General features: G+C 46.6%; 1 protein-coding gene across 2 annotated transcripts in view; it reads left to right on the top strand.

Moving 5' to 3' along the window:
- IGFBP2 (insulin like growth factor binding protein 2) overlaps window positions 1-20,024 on the top strand; it is a gene marked incomplete at its 5' end in the record, with an annotated part of 62,151 nt that overhangs the window by 36,262 nt on the left and 5,865 nt on the right. The window lies entirely within an intron of this gene.

Below are 20,024 nucleotides of genomic sequence, written 5' to 3'. Positions count from 1 at the left end.
GGACTCTGTTGTCCTGGAGCAACCTCAGGTCAACACATTGATTTTAAGTGATAACAATAGCATTTGATCAAGTGGCTCAGGTGAAGAATTAGATTTATTACTTCTAGGAGTCTCAGCTTTGCTCCCAGGGTCTTAGAGTTCTTTCAGGACCGAATCTTGGTCCTTCTGAAGCTGTTCACTGACTGGAAGCAGTATTCTCCCTATGAATAAATAGCTTATTACTGCCTGATGTTTCTCAAGGGCAAGTTGGAGACTACTGCTGTCTCTTACGTGCCTAGGCTCACGTGTGTTTTGGCACGTACACCTCTTTGATATGAAAAATGACTGGGTTGAAAAAATGCAAATCACTTCTGCAAAATTGCTGATTGGTGTTGTATGAGGGAGGAAGGAAAAAAAAAAGATGCACCCAAATCTTTTCTGAAATTTCCAAGTTAGAGGAGTGTCCAACCTCTGCCAGGCTTGGTAATCACAGTGCCTGGTGCCAAGCAAGAATAGGAATTTTTCAGCAGGTAAGAAGGTAACAGTGAGGTGAATTGTATTTGGTGCTGTGGGAGAACATCTGTGTTCCCTTGCTGTGTGGTTCAGAGTGGGGGCCATGTCAGGGTAAGCATTCAGATGCAGTTGTCTGTATCTCCTGGGTTTCTGCATGGGGTCAGTTTTGCTCAATCTGCGTAGCCTAAGGAAAAAATCAAGTCAAATGCACAGCTCAGGATTGTTGTCTTAGTTTGGGCAGCTGCAGTGCATGAGGTTTTTTGTGAAGAGGCAATTTTTGGAGCAAGGCAGGTGAGGTAATTACCACAATCCTTTTTTTGGATTTTGCTAAACGCCTCCAGCCTTTGCAGGGCTGAAGAGAAAAAGAAATTGGGATTTTCCCCCAATCTCCTGGCCCTTTTTACTTTAAACCTGTATGTTCAGTGATAATAGCATGACAAAATAAAGGGGAATGTGGCACTAAAAGTACAGTCAGTGTCAGAGGAAGGGACTTGAACATAAATATCTATTTTAGCTATATGGCCATCCTTGCCATAGTTACAATGATTTTTTTCTGTCTGCTGGCTTGATGATAACAGACATTCTGTCAAGGATGGGATTTTTATGGTCCCTTTTTTAGAGATGTGTACTGCTGGACAGAGTGATAAAATTACTTCCTCAAGGTCTCTTAAGGATTGAGAAGCAGGGTAGGAGGGCTCGAATCCAATTCTCTTGAATCCTAGTTCACGACCTTGGCTCTGAGACTGTTAATGGGACCTTCCTGGTGTCAGGATTGACTTCCCTGAAGTCAGCTGTATTGTACCGCCATAAATTACCTTAAGCAGATTATGGCCAGGGCCACATTAGTTGCTTTCAAGGACTTTACTATGAAACAGAGCACACAAAAATTGGAGTGGGATCAGGAACAAAGAAAGTACTGAAAACAGAACTCTTTGGTCCCACAGTCAGTAACAGAATGGGTACTGAGACTTTCTTAGTCTACCAGAATCCATTTTTGTCTTAGTCTAATTCATCCTCTTTCATTTGCATTTCCCCTTTTTTTGGCTAACATTGGTTTTGATGAAGAAATGTGCCAGAGCCTGTGACATCCATGACAAGTCCATTCACAGTCCCTCATGTTGAGCCAACACTACTGACTCCATCTCAAACAGACCAAAGATGAGGCCACAATTAGCAGAGACTTAAATGTTCTGCAGTGACAGGTTTTTGTGGTGGTGTTTCTCTGTGATGATGTGTTTTATTTGATAGTATCCTTAGGAAGGAGGAAGGTCTGGGTGGCTGTGATCAGAAGTCAAGGACCCAGAATTGGTGATACCAGAAGCACTGGCATGTAGTCTGTATGGACTGGTAGTGGTGCTGTCCTAGGTATAGTAGTGTAAAGAAGAGAAAGGCAACCTTTGTGGGGGAGGTGAAGTTTAAAATAAAAATCAGAGAAATTAAGAAAATGAAGGAAATTCTATGGGGTGGCAGGGGTTGTGTGGATAAATGTCTCTGTAATGTTATTGGAAGGATAAAAGTTTCCAAAATAATACTGCAGTGGGAACTTAGGAATGTATCTTAATATCTAGGAATACACATTGGCAAACACATTTTATTAATAAGGTAAAACGTAGATATGCCTGGATGTGATAGCCCAGACTGTTTCATTAAATAGAGCACCAGCAAGTGGAGGTGCTATTTTAGGTTTTGTTTTGGTAACTAGTGTTGATGTTAAGAGGACCTGATTTTACAGAGGAATCTTGGACCTAGCACTCATAAAATTAAATGGAAGCCTAAACAAAAGTAAATCTGGAACTAGGATACTTGTCTTTGAAAGGGCAAACTTTGAAAAATGAAAAAACCTGGTGAGTGAAGTCATCTGGGCAGAGAATCATGAATGCAGAATGCAGAGGATACAGAGCCTCTAATTCAGAGGTGCAGAAACCATCTGGAGCAGGGGTCCTAAGCAGAGGAGGAAAACAGGGCAGGAAAGAGCTCCTTGCTGAAGCTGGTGAATAGCCACCTTAGAAAGGATAATTTGGATTAAACAGAGAGTCTGTAAGGAATGGAAAAAAAGACTAATTGGCAAAAAAGCAATGTCTTAGAGGTCAGGAAGGGTAGGGATAAAATGAGAATTGCCAAAAGTCATGCTGCATTAGGCCTGGCAAAAGAAATTAAAACAAATAGCAACAGGTTTCTCAGCTACATAAATAAAATTAGACTTGAAGCCGCTGTGCAGCAAGGACCAACTGGAAGATCAAAGATGATGTAGGTATGGATCCAGTATTAACCAAATTTTGCTTCAGTGGTCAGTACAGTTGGAGGGGATGAGGACATGGAAATGTTGGAAACTGAGGGGAAGAACTAAAAGAATCAAAGAATCAAATTGATTGAAATCAGTCAGAGGGGTAGGAGCACCAGCCCTGGTAGAAACTGTAGGTGTGTGAAGATGTTGAATACTTGTGATTGCACTGTTGGGCTCATTGCTACGAAGAGGGGAAAGCCCAGAAAAACTCTTAGGGTAGATGGTGTGGATGGTTGAGAGGGTCAGGAGTGGGATAAAACTGAATAGTGCAGAGTGCTGGGATGGGCAGTGAAAGACCAGGCTGGAGACTTTGATGAATGGGACTTTTGCTAGTGAAAGCTGCCAGTGGACAGCTAAGACCTATGTGTGTTAATTGATCCCAAGGTGAGGGGATCCTGCTTTGCAAAAACACCCAGGCTCACCCTGTATCCAGAGAGAAGTGTCCCACGGGGAGGGAAGTGTTAACCCCTCAGAAAGCAGCTGGCAAGCCCTCAGCAGCAGTCACGAGCCTGAAAAAAATGCATGTAGGCAGGCACAGGTGCAGGGAAGAGCTCCAGGGGAGTGGGAGCTTGTGCCACAGGGAGGGCTTGGCAGGGGAGGGCTTGGCTGCTCTGACGAGTTACAGGAGGAAAACAAAGACAGGGAGGGGAAAGAGCACTGTGAGCAAGAAAAGAGTGTTGGCATGAGGACATCATACCATAACTAGCCCTAATAATATCCTGTCTAGAAAATATGGCATCTTCTGCTGTCTGGGGCACTGTCCTTCTAGGATGACAATCTCCAGGTGATACCTCAAGGGCAGGGCAGATACTTTTCTGCTCCCAAGGAGGCTGCTGTGATGTGGCTGATGGAAAGTCTCATGTCCAGTGCCTCAGCAGGCCCTTGCACGAATCCCAGGGAGGATTTAATTTTTTCTTTAAAAGAAGAATTTTCTAAAATGTTTTAGTTCTCCTCATGAGCCCAGGTTTTGTCAAGACATAGGGAAACATAGTGCTAACTCTGCCATGCTAATGCTCCTTCAGCTTGGCAGAAGGCAGGTTTTGTCATGGGGGAGTGATTGTTAAAGATCAGTGTGACCAAATGATGATCAAGACCAAATTCAAACTAAAATTGTGCTCTCAAGAGTTTGGGGTTTCATTCACAGTACAGTTGGATTGAGGCTAAAGCAGTATTCCTGTTTTACAATAAGTTTTACTGTACTGAATTTTCAAAGGGAATGGAGAGATGGTTTTGCTGTTGTTGCTAATACTGTTTTTTAGGTGCGGGTCCCTAGTCTGCCTGTTTTTTAAATTGATTTTATTTTTAATTGTAGCAAACCAAGTGTCAGGACATTCTCTGACCTAAAGAGAGTTTCCATCTATTTATTTATTCACTGAGATTTTATTGCTCAGCATTTCAGAGTAGCAAAAGTATCTTATGTGTTTGTTTTCTTTAGGCTCTAGAGTTTACTCTGCAGCCAAGCCAAATTACTCCAGCTTTGGAGAGAGCTGAAATGAGGAAATCTGTACTTTGTGACTTTAAATGAAACGGGATTTGGCAAATGGAGCCAGTGATCAACAGTGAATATTTGCAACGGGTAAATGGGGGAGGCTTTTAAAACAAAGCCTTTATACAATGCCGATGACTAGATAATGTGGTAAAGTTGGGAACAGAGATAGAGAATTGTTTGCTCAAGAGGAGGTGTCAGGTATGTTGTCTGAGGCCAACAGCCCTGACAGAAACAGGGAAAAGGATAGCTGGCATTTCTGATACTTTAGTTGCAAATGAAACAAAAGCTGGTAGGGGAGAAACTGAGAAGTGTCACGTGCCTTTAAGGCCTCCAGTCTTCCCCAGCTTACAGTGGGCCTTTCTAGACTGATTTATTCCTGTGACTCAGTGAGGGCTGGATTTTAAGCATTTGCTTCTCTCCACCTCCAAGCTCCCCCAGCATGGCCGTGCTGCCTTTGGGGCAAAGGAGCAAGATGCACTTAGACTATTTATGGCTCATTCTACAGTTTCATTCTGGGAACATGGTGGGGAGGCTGATGGCTGTTTTGATGCCAAATACTCATCACCCTTCTTCCATTTTCCAAGTTAATTTGTCTGGATGACTTCTCTGATGACTTCTCACATTTTCTACCACCTGATGCTCTATTAAGAGTTTGCTCCTTTGTCCATCTCTGGGGCTGTTTTGTTGTATGGATGCTGCTCCATTTTCTGTCCAGTTTAAGGATTTATGCTGACCTTGTCAATTGTGGCAACTAATTGAGGCCACTTCTGTAAGGAATCAACATCTGGAGGCCTCCATCCCAGCTCCACTGCAGTAGGTGTGATCTGAGCACTGCCCTTTTCTTTGGTGGAGGTTCTTGGTTAAGGGATCATTCCACATGGTGTCAGGTCACCTCTTAGGACATCCATCTCTGATGCTCCCAGGTTAATTTTTCCCAGCTTTACAGCCAGAAGGACAATGTCCCGTTCTCAAGCCTGCTTCTTCGTCCAGTTCAGACCACAGATTTTTGCTGTGTAAATGGCTGTTTTGACTAGAACACTACAAAAAACATTTGGACTTGCCTTTAAAATCACTCACAGCATGATACACTATCACAACCCTTTTGTAAACTATACCAGTGGCTAATTATTTGGATTGTCCATGTTTGTCTAATCCAGTAGTTTTCATCTAAGTGAAAGTTGAATATTTATAAGAGTTGTTAATTCCTTTTGGTCTTCCTAGACTTAACTATAGGTGTAGTCAAATTTTCCCTGGTTGTTCTTTTTCCTTTTTAGTATCTTACCTGACCTATCTGTCCTACTTTCTTCTGTGGTGCTCCATTATATATTTTAGGAACAAGAGAGACACGTGTGTGGAATTATCTCCACAGGTTTTATTCACTTTCGCTTTTCATTATTGATAAGCAGTTTCCATTCTCCTCTTCTCTTACACCTCCTTAATAATAAATATTTATGTTGCCCCATAAATTTACATAGTATTCTGTAGACCTCAAAAGTGGCAAAGTCTTGTCCCACCAATTTCTGGTCTTTTCATGCATCTGCCATGCTGCTGTGGGGGCACTGGGAGCAGAGATGATACAGCTTTGCAGGGAAGGAGCCACATACTGCAGAGGCTGGGTGTATTTCGCTCCTTTGGAGCTCACTGGGAATGGAAGACCTTCCTAATTCCCTTTCAAAGAGAGGGGGACATAGCAGCTGGTGATACTGCACATGGAGAGAGAGTGGAAGTGCCCTGAAACTGGACATGCCCATTCTACCTTTTCTGGTCCTGTAACAAATCCTATCTTTGAATGCAAAATTTGCATTACCCCTCCTGTGACGTGTTAAATGCACCAGTAACTCTTCCCTGCTGACTATAAACCCTTCCCTCCAGCATTACCTGTTTGCTCCGGGCACTCTTCCTAAGTGAGGTAGGAGGGAGTAGTAGTGAAATGAGTTGTTAACTCAGCTCTTGCTGCGTTAGGGATGTCTCTGATCTGGAGGAACTTGATGATGAAGAGATCTGTGGCTGTGTAGGAATCAGCCAAATAAAGCTGGTAGAAATGAGATCAGCCCAAGGATTTTCTTACCCTGGTGTTCAGTAGGAAGACTCAAATGTAAATATGATGATTGCAAGCACATGTGGCTGTGGCTGTCCATCTTGAGACCTGTTCAGTGAAAACTGGATTTATCTGTTTGCCAAGAGCAACATGCTTTTCCCTTTAACCCTCAGGAAGCCTTTCAGCTTTAGTCTGGCTGACAACATCATGGTTTATTTAGCAAGGCAAAGCATGGTGAGGCCGAGGGAGTGGTGTGAGAGGCCACAGCTGGACTTTGTGAGAGACAGGGATGGGGCAAGGGAGAAAACAATTAGGAAAAGGCAAGTGTTCTGGTGCAGAGTTTTAGAGTGGGACTTATAATGTTCAGTGGTAAATAGCTGGTTAATCAATGCCAGATTGTCTCTTGGAAGTCCTCTTAATTACTTCAGCCTGTGCCAGACACCGATATCCTTGAAACCTGAAAAATCCCATTAGAAGGTGCTTTCATTGGTCCTCGGCCAACATCTTTTGCTGGGTGACAAGAGCGAGTACTGATGGGCTGGGGCCATCGCGGCAGCACTGGGGCTGGCACTGCAGGGGTCTCTGTGTCTGGGTACCCTGTGCAGCTCCTCAGGAGCTTCCAATGAGTTCCTTGCACTAGGGTGGTGTCCCAGCTCTCCAGTTAGACAGGCAGCAGTAAGAACTGCTGCTGCTGTTTTCCATGTGCTTTGGCTTTGTTCCTGTGCCCTCAGCTCATGCCAAGACCTTCTGTAGTTGTGAAAAGGCCGGGCATTTTTCTTTCTCTTTAAAGAAGAGGTGTCCTGGCTCCCAGCCCCTCACCAGGGCTGTGGTTGATTTTGGAGGCATGTGTGGCACACAGCAGGTGCACTTAGCATTCTGAAGGTCACCCCTTGGCTAAGGGGTCTTCAAAACCTGTCTCAATGGGGTATAAAGGCCGGCACTGTGGTGTCTTTCTGCTGACTTGTTCCTGTGGGCTGAGGGAAAGCTATGAAACAGGAACAAGACGATCACTATTTTTCAGTTTCATTTGGCATTCCATGAAAAGATCAAGCAGAGCACAGAACTAAACCATGAAGGTCACTGCTGTAAGAAGTTGGAAATGGCCTTTATATAAGTGGCATCTAAAAGGAAGTATAGAAATTCACAGAAATACGGCTAGCTAAGAAATGTGATGATCCGTGTGCAGCCTCTGGCTTGGAAAGTCCCTGTGTCATTGGTTTCCAGAAGGAGAGGAGATGATCAGTCATTACAGTCCTCCTGACATCAGCTGCTGGTCACAGAGGAGAAGCTCATTCCCTGACTGCTCCCTGTTTCCCTGGGAAGCAGTGCTGCAGAAGCCATCTGCTGTCCCCTCTCTCTGTCTTGGTCGAAGGGGGGTCAGTGTGGGTTGTACAGCAGTACCTAAATTCTCTGCCTTCCCTGACTTTGGAAGATGGGGTGTCCTTTTGAGGATAGCTTGGTGTTCCCACAGGTAGCGTCCAGCTGGGTTCAACTGTAAAGCCTAAAGAGGGATTTTTTCGTAGGAAAGATGTCTTTGCTTTGTGCATACGAGCTGTGCTGGAGGAAGAGAGGAGGGCAGGGAGAGGTTTAGAGACTGTAATTTGCTCACTGCCCTCCTGCCAAGGAATCCAGAAGAGTTTGTCTTGTTAAAGACGGGTCTGTTTTCCTCTCTAGTGAAACAAGAGTGCCTGAACATCCATTACCAGTTTGGGATAGGAAGTGCAGAGTTTAATTACATTTTGACTCTCTTTCATTTCACTATTCAGATATTTCTTTTCCTGGGCTTGACGTCTTGTTGGACTGGGACAGGAAGGACCAGGGGAGCTCATTCGGCTGCTGCTAGTATGCCTTGCTTTTTGCTCGCTTTGAGGGTGGCTTTTGTGTTTAGACATCTGAGAAAAGATACCAGGCAGCAGGGATAAAGGATGGTTGGACTCAGCACTGCAGCGTGAAATCAAACTGGAACACAGCATTGGGAGAGCTGACAGTGCTTCAAATATCTTATTCATGTAGGAGGGGGGCAGGCAGGACATTGATGCCTCTTCCATTGGAAGAATTGGAAGCCAGAGTTCACAAGATGTGACAGTGGCTGAACAGGATTCTCTTGTACGTGAGGGGCAGGAGAACAAGGAGCTGATGGTCAGGGCAGGACACTTGAGGAGATGGCTGGTGGGGGTGGGGAGTGTACCTGCTGGGCATGAAAAGCAAGTGGTGGTGTAACTGAGGAGCTTCCTCCTGGGTGCCTGGAACAGATTGTGGGGATTGCTGCGTCACAGCCATGACATGTGGTGGTGTGATCATTTCATCCAGCCACTTACCCTGAAGCTACAATAGTCCTGATTTCAGCAGGTCATCCTGTTAGCAGGTATAGAGCTCCTGGGCTGCTTGTGTGGGTTTCATTCTGTGTTAGTATTAAGCATAATGTATTTGTGTGCATTTGGTGCTCCATGACAGTCAGGCGGCCTGCTGAGCAGTCTCAGCCTTAGTCTGCAGTGAGACACATACTCTCTGGGATAGTGGCCATCCCATATCATGGCCTGAAAGCTGTGGAAGGATGATGGGCATGAGTATGTGAGGATGCCACAGGCCAGCAAAGGTGCCCTAACTCCTTGCCACAGGAGGCACCAGTCCTGTTCTCCCAGTGGCTGCAAAGTAGTTGGGGTGGCTTAGTGGGAAAACAGCCAACTTTACAGCCAGCACTCTTCTATGTTCCCAGCTACTGTGTGCCTGGCTTCTGGTTTCACAGGGAAACAGGCATCTTCCAGCATAGGAGCTGGCAAAGGGCATTTCAGGTAACCTCTTCTCAGTCCGGGGGCATGAAGGACCCTTGTACTTTCTGGAAGGGATTCAAGCACTGCATGCATCGAATACAGGCTTCCTGAGCTGGGCTTTTCTGTTGTTCAGGCCACCTGGAAGGATGTGCCGGAGGAGTCTCGCAGCATGATTGTTTGTGAGCAGTAGCTGGCACTAGCACAGCCTGCACTGGGTGGATGGAGGGGGACATGGGGGCTGTGTTTTGATTCTGCTTTTCCTGTTTGTTGTAACTTGGCAGAGGCAAAGTTTCAGAGACTGCAAGGGCAGCAAGATCCTTTTTCTTTTCTTTCTTCCTGACTTGTACTACACTACCTTCTGCCACTAACTCTGATTTTTTGCTGGGGAAAGAATGGGAAGGGAGGATTGGCGGGGTCGAGGTCTGCAGCTTTGAAGCACACAAACCAGAATATTTAGGATGAGGTTTATTGTCTAGAGAGGAGACTTTCATAAAAGCAGCCCCAGAGATCGTGAGCAGCTGTCACAGCGGCTTTTGTTCCTGCTTCAGGTGGGATTTCAGTGGAAAAAAAATTTAAAAAGGAAGAATGAAAAAAGAAGCAAACTTCAAGCACACAAAACCCTCTCTGCAAGGCCTGTTTAGAAAATGGAGATAAAGCAGCAATAAAATCAAATGCTTAATTAAGCCAGATGTATGTGCTTTAAAGCACTAACAGATGTGGCAACAGTGGCTCTAATGAAGTGGAGCTTTACAGACCAAGTGTGGTGGAGGTGGGTGTGGGTGTCCATTGCTTCCCGATGGGGAATAGTGCAGCAGTGCTTTTGTTCTGGGGACTGATGAAAGGGGGTATGTAGCTGCTGGGGGCTGTTGTTCCCCACCATCTCCTTGGCTCCTGCCCCCTTGCCTCTGGAATGGCTGTGGTTACATTGCTTTCCAGTTGTGGTGGTCTTTATGAGAGCAGTGCGAGTTACAGCGCTCCAGGGCAATTCACCTACTGACAGCCTCCCACCTTAGGGCTCCTGGGAGGGTTTAGTGCCCCCCTTGGTGAGCTCCTTCCCCAGACCCTATGCTTGGGGACTTACATGCCCTTAAATGACTGCTGCATTTTGCTTTGAAAATTTAGGGGTTCCAAAATATGATAGATGAAGGCCAGGTAAAACCTGTTGCATGCTGTGCAACACCAGCAGAGTACAGTGTGAGCCGTACTTGCTGCAGAGCAGCTGGGTGGCCTGTGGCTGGGGAGGCTTACCCATGCCAGGCTTACACCATGGTTGGGGTTGGTTTGGAGAAGGACATAAGCACCCATATGCCACAAGCCAACTTATGGCGTTTGGCATTTTGGGCTGAACTCTCTGAGAATGCCAGTCCTTCTTGAAGCCAGAGGGTTCCCTGCATTTCCTTGCAGGAGCTCAGTGTTTCACTCTTTGGGTTGTTTACAAAGGCAGGGGTGGTTTTCTCTAACTTGGGGACCATCCTGAGGTATCAGCAGATCCCACTTTTCAAGGGTTCTTTGCCACATGCCTGGATCTCTTCCAAGGCTTTAAGTAGTATCCAGATTGTCCCACCAAGAAGGGGGTGCTGTATAGATCAGGTGTAAAGCAAGCACACCAGGGTGCTTGGCAGTGAGCGTGCTGGCTGGCTGTACACAAAATGCTTTCTGGAGCTCTTTGAGTAGAAAGCTGACTGATGTGCATCCCAGCTTCCTTTCCAGTGGTTAAGCTGGCTTATCACATTTGTCTCCATCACTCTGTTTTGTGGTGGTCTGTTTCTTAAGTTTTGCAATGCCTTCATCCTCCTTGGGAATGCAGCTACTGATGTTCCCCTGTCTTTTCTTCCTTCCTCTACCACAGTTTTATGGCTCTCTCTTCCTGCCTTTTGCTCAGCAGGAGTCTGCAAACTCCTGAGGTTTGAATCTGGGCAACTTCATGGGTGGCCCAAAATAGAGAGTAATTTTCAAACAAAATGAGATCCAGCCCTTTTTTCCATAAAGGCAAGAGACCAAAGCAACAACATCAGAGTGAAGCAGCAGGCTGCCTGGCACTGCTTTCCTCCCACCTATGGGGAGGAAACTTCCCCTTCTGAAGGCCAAGTGGCATGGATGTGGCCATGCTGTAGGCTCTGGAGGTTGGAAGTCACTGAGGGACCGTAAATGTAACTTGCATTACTTGCATGTGCATGGCCCTTGTACGCCACAGACTGTTACTACAGATCAAATTGCTGCCTTCTGGTAGAGTGTCCATGAGTTTGAACCTTTCATTGTGTTCTTGCATGCGTGCATGTGCCAGTCAGCAGTGGGATGAATCTGCAAAGTCTTGGTTTTGTCAAAGCTCCTGGTTATTTCAGTAGCAGTGTTGTATCAGTGAAGACTTTATGCTTAGAGAGTGGAAGTTGCCTTGTTTCAGTAAATGCACATACTAAGATAAATAGTAAATGTGCATAACAAATACACATGCAAGACCTGGTTCCGTCCCCCCTCATGGAGTACTTGAACACAAGGGTTCAAATTTAGCTCTGCCTCTAGCTGGGAGAAGGGTAAAACAAGTGTTAAAGAAATCGAGCAAAGTGACTGCAAAACTAAGTGAAATATTGCCCCAAGAACAGATGAACAAAGGGTTTTGACATAACCTGAAACAACTGCAATGTTGCTTAGCTTGGATGTCAAAGGAGAAAAAAAACACTATCTGGGAATAGCTCAACTTGTGGTTTAAATGTGGGATGTAGCAACTAAGTAATAGCTCTCATGAGGAGGGCAGGATAATGACTGTGAGTGCTGGAGGCAGCTGGGAGATGCTGGTGGGCAAAAAAGACTCAACTAAATTGCAGCAGATATTCCCTCTTTCTACTTACGGCTCAGTGCTCTGGTTTTATTTGGAGGCACCTGTGCTTTGTCCCTGGGGAATGCAGGTTTCTGGGGGAAAAGCAAACAGGGTTGGCTTTGAGGGCTGGTGCGTGGCTCAGGAGCTGTATGAGGACAGTGGGTCCAGGAGACCTTAAGGTGACACCAGTGGTAGTGGCTGTTGGGCTCTGGCAGAGTTTCTGAGAAGGTAGGAAGGAATTACTGTAATAATAGTGTGTTTTGAAAAAGGCAGACTTTGAGGAAATGTGCAATGAGATTTGGGTGGGTGGTGAGGGGAGCCCTGGCCTGAGCTGCCGTCTGGAAAAACTGACTTTGGAAAAGTGAGATGTTATTTAAAAACTAGTAATACAAATGACTGAAGTTCATTCCATTTGTATACATAACTGGAGAAGCCAATGTGGCTGAGAAGGGAGCAGAGCAATACCAGAGATAGGTGAGAGATGGCTCTCAGAGGCAGGGTGAAGGACCTTTCTGGGTTTTAAGTGTTTTTTGCTTTGTGAGTTGTTTTTTGTTTGGTTGGGGTTTTTTTATTCCTGGTTTTGAGGCTTTTCCACTTTTCTTGAGGGTGGAAGGTCAGACTTCTGGCTGTGCTGCACACAGCCTTCCCAGATGGTGCAGTACTCTGCCGCAGGCTCCTTTGGCCATGCTGTGTCCAGAGCCACTTCCCCACCAGCCATTGATCCTGGGGGTTGTGAACAGGCACCAAATGGTTACTCACAAATCAGTGAATTGCAGTTGGGCTTCCAGAGCCAGAGGACATCTTTTTGGTGAGCCTTTGTCCCTCCTTGAGGAGCCAGAACAGGCAGAGGGCAATGTCGGAGACTAACTCCCTTAGCTTCTTATATGATAGAACCCACAAAATTTCCCTCAACCACCTCTCCTTGAAGCAATATGTCTTGTATTTGGCTAAAGCACCCCATCCAAGAGACATGGACAGATGTGAGCACTTCCTTTAGTAGTCCATCTTTCATTTGTGCAGGTTCAAACTGATGTTTGGCAGTCTATCCCCAGCTAATGTGGTGTTTGCTTGTTGCTAATAATTTAAAAGTTATTAGATAAAAAAGGTAACAATTTAAAAATAGGAGAATAGTCTGAAAAGATCCTGTATACTGTAATTTTCCCCAAAATTAGTGAAGGAGGCAGAAATGTTTAGTGTGATGATGAAGAGTTTCTTGTTTGTGATTGTGTGTCCATTAGATCATAAGTCCTTCATCAACCCTTCCTGGCAGGCTGCAGAGTGTCATACCTGGGAATCAGCCTTGTCGAGAATCACAGCTCCTGTAATTCTGGCAGCCTCTGGCTCTCCTGCTGGAAAGAGAGGTGCAGCAGCCCAATGCCAAACAGAGATCATCTAGATAGTGATGAACATGCAGGCACCCTCCTGGAGGCTGTGGTAAGGAAACTCTTCTGTGCTTGCATTCTCTGGACTGTGGGATGCAAAAGCCCCAACAGATTTGGACTCTGGGTTAGAGATGAGCCCATGTATGCATTGGGGAAATACAGGTAATTCAAATGTGGCAGGTAAACCTATAGGAAATGAAGAAGGTGGTTTTGTGGTTTGATTTTATTCTGGAAATTGATAGGAACCAAGGATTTAGGTCCTGGTCTTATACTAGAAGTTGGTTCAGGCTTTTTGGGGTGCCTGAAGACCACACGGATACATGTGAGTGACTGGGGAAGGAGAGCAGAGACTTGGCCTGATAAGATTAATGGCTTGTTTCATTCAGGCAGAAGCCCCTAATGACTCAGTAGTAGCTACTCTGGGGATTTTCCAGACAGGGTCAATGTCAAATCGGGAAGCTGTAGTGCAATTAATTTAAGCTTGGAAGTGTTTTCAAGTTAATTCATTTGGTTCTGCTGGGAAGGTTGGAGCTTTGCAGAGGGCTAATTGTAGAACTGTGTTGAAAAGGCTGAGATACGGTTCACTAACAAGGGGAAATGCTTTTATGGTGGCAGGGAGCTCAGCGAGCCTCATTCTGCAAAACCTTCCAAACGCATTAAGGTCTTTCCCCGGAGCATGCTGCCTTCACACATGTTGAGGGCATGCACACATGCACAAAAACACTGTCATCAGCCATGAGATGAGACCCTGTGGCTCCTCAGCCTCGGCTTTTAGGTAAGTCCAGAGTGTCTCTGCTGTAGGTGCGCACTAGGGATGCACAGCAGCTCCGTGCTCGGGAGGAGTGGTGAGAGAAAAGCAGGATTGTAAGTGGAAGCTTGGTAAATGAAGGGACTTGAAGCAATCCCCTGAATTTTTGAGGGTCCTGAACAGCATCCTCACTTACCACTGTTGGCACAAAGTGAACAGCTGTGCAGGAGGGAGCAGGATGTTGCAAACAATACGTGCAGGCTCACTGCTGGCAGGAGGAGGGCTGGAGCAGACCTTCCCCTGCGGTGGTTTGTGCTCTGCTGGGTCTGCACAGAGTGAACTGGTAATGTGCTACATGGCCCTTCAGTCAAATCATTTGGAAAGAAAGCTAACAAAACAAACCCTGCTGTTTTGTCTCTCTTCAGCCTGGTTGCACATATTCATGAAATGGTGGAAACTTACTATTTTTGCGAATTGTGTTCCTGTTTGAGATGCAGTTGGCATTTGCTGACGTGTTTGTAGATATATTGGGAGGTGGAGGGGGAGGAGAACTAATAGGGAGACAGGCAGTCATACAAACATACGCACATGCAGAAACACATAGAGGCAGGCTGTGTAATTGCACAAGTCCTGTATCCTTGGGAAACCAGTCTACAAACGTGGTTAAAAAAAAAAGAAAATAAGACCAAAGTAAAACCCAGGGGAATGGACATCTCGGTCCCTCTCCTTTCTTCATTTGACATCAGCTCCATGTCAGTATTGCTTCTCCCTCGGTGCTAGATGGCTTTGTGTGCAGCGGTACACAGGTGAGCTGCAGGGCCCTGTGCAGTGGTAAGAGGTTTTCCTCTGGCTCTGGACCTAGGTGGATGGAGGAGGGAAAGTTGAGCTCTCCAGCCACCAGGAAGAGGCAGGAAAAAGAGAGCAAAGCAGGCTGCTGGAAGCTGTGCTGCCCCGAGTCAGCATCCCTGGCACTTTGGAGGAGCATAAAGCATTTCCTGTAGGATGCCTGAGTCAAAGGAAAGCACTGGGTGCCCCTTGGATCACCCCTCAGTGCCAGCTGCTCAGGGCAGGGAGAGGAGCTTGCTAAGCAACCCCTGGCCAGAACATGCTGTTCCCTCCCCAGTCCTGCCTTCCCTGCTGGTAGAGATGGGCTGAAAAGATCTCATGGCATAAAAAAGGGTGTTTGCAGAGTCCTAGAGCTTTTGGCCCCAGGGGATCTCAGAGTGCTTTGTGGACAGCTTATCACAGAGGTAAAACAAGCTCTTGGAGACCAGTGCAGGAGTTTCCTGGCTGTGGTGTGCAATTCCTCACTGATACTGAGCAAGTTGGTGTGGTGAAATAACCCTGGGAGTGCAGGCAGACAGAGGGGGTCCAGGGAGCTCTTCTGCAGATGGAGAGATTCTCTGAAGTGATTGGTGTCTCACGGTGGCCTGTGTTTCCAGGAGATTGGGATGACTGGTCTTCAGGCCAGTCCTCCCAAAAGCTGGGTGGCACAGACACCTCTGGGCTTGTAAGTCCTTTGCAATCAAATTGACAGCTTAAACATGACATGTTCCCTGTGCAGGACTGGATAAGGCTAAGCAGAACAGGCTGCTGGCTAAGGAGAGGGGGCAGGAAGCAGTATGGGGGTGTCCCTGTACTTGAATCCAGAAGGGGTCATGCACAGCTTTTCCCCCCTCTTTAGGTCTGTCACTGGCTGTTAAACCCAGTCTAGATGAAATACCTTTGGTTTCTGAACTGCTGATGGCCAGGAGGAGAGCTGGGAAGGAATTGCTCTGTAATTGTCTTTTCTTCTGCCCCTCCCCTGAGCATCCATGGTTGCCCTCTGTGAGAGATGTTCCAGGGCAGGTGATGCTCCTTCTCTGATGTGTGCCCTTCTCCCATTGCCCCCTCTCCTACACAGCCCATTGCTCATGCTCTCTCTGTGGCATTTCCAGATGCCCTTTTGTGCAAAGTGAAGAGTGAAACTTGTGTGTGTGCTTTGGTTTCATCTGCCTCTGGACAGCTGCATCCAGACTGGCTTGATGATGTTTGGGGCCACATCACGTACCAGTGCTCCCACATTTTCCCTCTGCTGCCAGCTGAGTGTGGATGGATGCTGTGCCATGGCTCTGTGCTTTACAGGTTGGCACTGCTAATCAGCAAACCCTGGATCCTTTTTGGGGTAAGGTATGGGCCAGAGGTCCTGGGTGGAGGGGGGTGGGTTTTGTTCTTGGCAGCTGCTGCTGTGAGGAAATTGCAATGCCAGTATAATCCTTGTTGGCGAAGTTTCTGAGGTTTCTGAGCTTCAGGTCATAACACACACCCTAGAGCTGTTGCACCTTTGCCCAGGGCTCTTCTAGAAGTACTTTGCAGACTGATGAGGCAGAGGTCACCGGGGCTGGGGTTGGGGATTGTCTGCTCCTTCCCTACATTCCTACGAGTAATTCTTCCCCTGGGGCTGTTGTGCATATGAAAGGTCAGGCTTAAAGGCTCTGTCTGCTCTCAGGCTGCACAGGACAAGCACTGGCTTCCTGGCAGCCTGGGACAGGCATCTCTGCTCCTTAAAATAAAAAGTGGCAAGCAATAAGTAATTTAAATTATCCTGAAACGGTAATACTTGAAGACACAAAAAACTAAAAGAGTTGGAGGTAACCCCCCCACCCCAAACTTAGATAAGATGAATGACACTGCTTAGGGTGAAAAATCTCTCCATGGATGCTCCATTCCTGCAACCCCAAGTGTGCTCACTCCTGTGCATGGTACAGTGCCAGGCCAGGACTTGGGCTTCTAGATTTGTCCATATATTCCTTGCATGGCTTTGGGCAGCACTCTCAAATATTTCTGGGCTTTTTTTTTTTTCTTTAACCATGTGCAATTCAGGATGAACACCTTTCTGTCTTCAGGGTAATTAATGAACTGCAAAGCCCTTAGATGTCTTCAGAAGGGAAGTGCTGGCCAAAGGAGGCTGTGATTGCTGTGGGAGGGAGATGTCAGCCCCATCCAGCCCAGGACACAGCCGGGACCCCCAGTTAGTGGGGTTTCAGGCAGGGTGTTGAAGGCCACTTGGGTGAAACTTTCTGTGGGTCTGGGGCCTTAATCAGCATTTAAACACTGTACAAACACCCTGGGCAGATAAGCAAATGCACGTGAAACCCTCTGGGCAAGCTGTTGATGAAGGAAAGCAAGTGCAGAGAGAGCAGGAGCAGCACTGGGGAGGGCGGCTGCAGTCCTTGGCATGGTGTGTGCTCCCGTGATACAGCCTGGCCCTCCTGTGCTAAGTGAGTGCTACTGGCTCCATCCTGTCCTGCAGCCCAGATACGCTTCAGGGCTCTTCAAAGGGATAAAAATATATTTTTAACCTGAGGCAGCCGCCTTTTTTTGTGTGGTACATTTTTTCTCATAGCTCTGGAAGTGACAGGTTGTTTTTCAGCCCCTCTGTTTCTCAGCTGTCTTGGCAGAGGTGCCTAGAGGTCTCAAACCAGATTCCCGAAAATTTTAGTACTGGAAATTGGTAGTCGCTTTTGAAAATGTTGGCGAGACGGTGCAGCTCCCTACAGACGTTAACTGATGGCCATTAGAACAGGCTTTTTCCTCAGCCAAGTCCTCACCCATTGAAGCCAATGGGAATTTTCCTTAAAAAAGGCCATAAAGAAATTGTTTTCTTGGCAAGGAGAGAGGTGTTTCATGGACATCAGTGTTCAGGAGAACTTCAGCTACCTGCTTAGATTCCTGCCGCATTTGTCCCACCCTGTGCAAAGCTCTCTACCTTTTGATCCAGAACAACACAGGAGATGTTTTCCACATGCCATATGAGAGAACTATAAAACAATTGTTTTGGAGTTTGGCACCACTCCCTTACAGATACATTTAGTGTGAATTGAAATTGGTCAGCTAAAAGGTGTTGGCCAGGATGACAGACAGATTAGGGCTGTGTATCTTGAGGCTATTGCATACCTGCCCATCCCATGCTGGTAGGGGTGGTAGGTGGCTTCATTAGTTCATGGATAGTCATAAACAAGCATGACTTGCAGCTTTTGGGCAGCATTAAAAAGCATTATCTGTCTGTAAGAGGGGTTGTTTGGCTTGTGGCATGCTCTGTGCTCTCCTTACCTTGAGTCTTTATCTCTCCACTCTTCTTGTTGCTCCCTGGCCCTTTTGCTCTTTCAAATGTGGTCCATCACACCTGGTGCTCAGCCTCCTCCTGTGCATGCAGCTTGTCCTGAAAGAAACACTGGTGCTTTGCACATGGGGCCAACCTCTTCTGTCTCATCTCCCTTCCCCTGTGATGAATCCATCCCTGGAAGCTCCAAGTGAGGATAGCTTCTCCTAAGAGCAGCACCAGATTTGGGAGAGGGAAAAGCTGTGATGGGGCTCTGGCATCAGCCCCAGGTGAACCAGTCCAGCTTGGCAGCAGGGTCAAAGGCATGGCTCACCATGGCCGACTTGGCCTTGGAGAGGAGAGCTTACAGTCAATAGCAGCTAGACCTTCCTGGCCTCTGATCCAGTCTTGCTCCTGTGATGGTGCCTGGGGAGCCAAGACCAATCTCTCCTGTCCTTGGGTGTGTTCATGCACATTGGCTTGCACACTCCACTCCCATCGGTGGTTTTCTTTGGGCTGATATTTGTTAGCATTGGAAAGTGAGAAAAATGAACAAAAATATTATCAGAAGCAGGTTTTGTGAATGAATCAGCCGACAAGAGGCTTACCAGCTTGCCTGCATTTACTAGCACAGTGCTTATTTGGGCAGATGTCTATATATTTTAGTTGGAGGCAGGAAGGAGTGAGAATGGATGGGGGAAGACATCACTTCCAGTTTGCTGCTTTTCTGTCAGTTTGTACCATCTTTTTCTGAATGAAGCAGAGGACTGCAGTGTGTCTGAGAAGCTGCCCTGCTGCTGCCCTTGTTCTGCTGTTGACAACTTGGGGGACACCAAGGAGAGGAGCACAAAAGAGGTCAGAAGGCTAAAACTCTCCTAAGCACTTTGTTGAGGATCAGGGCCTGGCCAGCCTTGCCCATCTCTTCATGGTGCTTTTTTATTTGATCCCCTCTAAAGGCAGCCTCATGACCGTCTCTCTTCTCTCTATGCGTTTCTAATTAACGGGGAGACTGGCGTATAAACAGAATATTCCTGGTCAAAATATTGCTTGCCTGACTCCTAGGATGATAGCCAGATGGCAATCACCAGATAGCAGCCTAGACTTTGAGCTCTCCCATCTGGCTATCAAACCTGGTCTCAGTTCTCATCTGGAACCAGACTTGAGGAAAGTAATGGACTTTGCCAGATTGGTTTTGCCTCATGTCTGCTGTTCAGTTGCTACCTAAGCAGCTAAAAACCTGCAGACCAAATGCATTTAGTATTTCTGGAAATTGTGAAGAAGTTCAAAAAGATACTGGACAAATCCACTGAGGGATGGGTCTTTTGGTAGCTTTTAAATCCTGTGGGTCAGATGCAGTCTTCAGCCATGAAAGTGCTTTTACTGCTGGTCTGCAGCACAGACTGGGAATGGTCCTTCTGCTTCCAAGTAGCTGCTGGTAGCCTCTCATGAATGGCAGGCTGGGCTGGATGGTTCTTTCATCCAGCCCACCTGGGCCATCTTGGCATCGGGCAGGTCAGCTGCATGTTCGCTGAGTAAGTTCAGACAAAACTCTTCTCGCAGTTTCTCCTTTGTGAGTTTGGGGTTGTAATACCTGAAAAGAGCTTAGAAAGCTGTGGCAGAAATAAAACACTTTCTATTATGATTTTTCACTCTGTCATGACAGCAGGGCTAACAAAATGTTGTGATGCAGATTCTGAAAAAAGGAACTGTTAACATCTGTAAATGCTCTGTATGCTTGGTCCTCTGAGAAGCAGGAGAGATCCATAAATTAACTACTGTTACATGAGCTAAAGCATTGCTTGCACTGCATCATACACAGTTTGATATGATTTCTTTACCTCTAGATAAAGTGCCCGAGTTCCATAATGCTGGGAAGCTGAAATTGGAGGTGCCTGAGAGAATTCTGATGCTGGGAGGTTGGGTG

The sequence above is a fragment of the Coloeus monedula genome, assembly GCF_965178545.1.
Source record: "Coloeus monedula genome assembly, chromosome: 7".
Classification (NCBI taxonomy): domain Eukaryota; kingdom Metazoa; phylum Chordata; class Aves; order Passeriformes; family Corvidae; genus Coloeus; species Coloeus monedula.
This window is presented reverse-complemented; position numbering and strand designations above follow the sequence as displayed.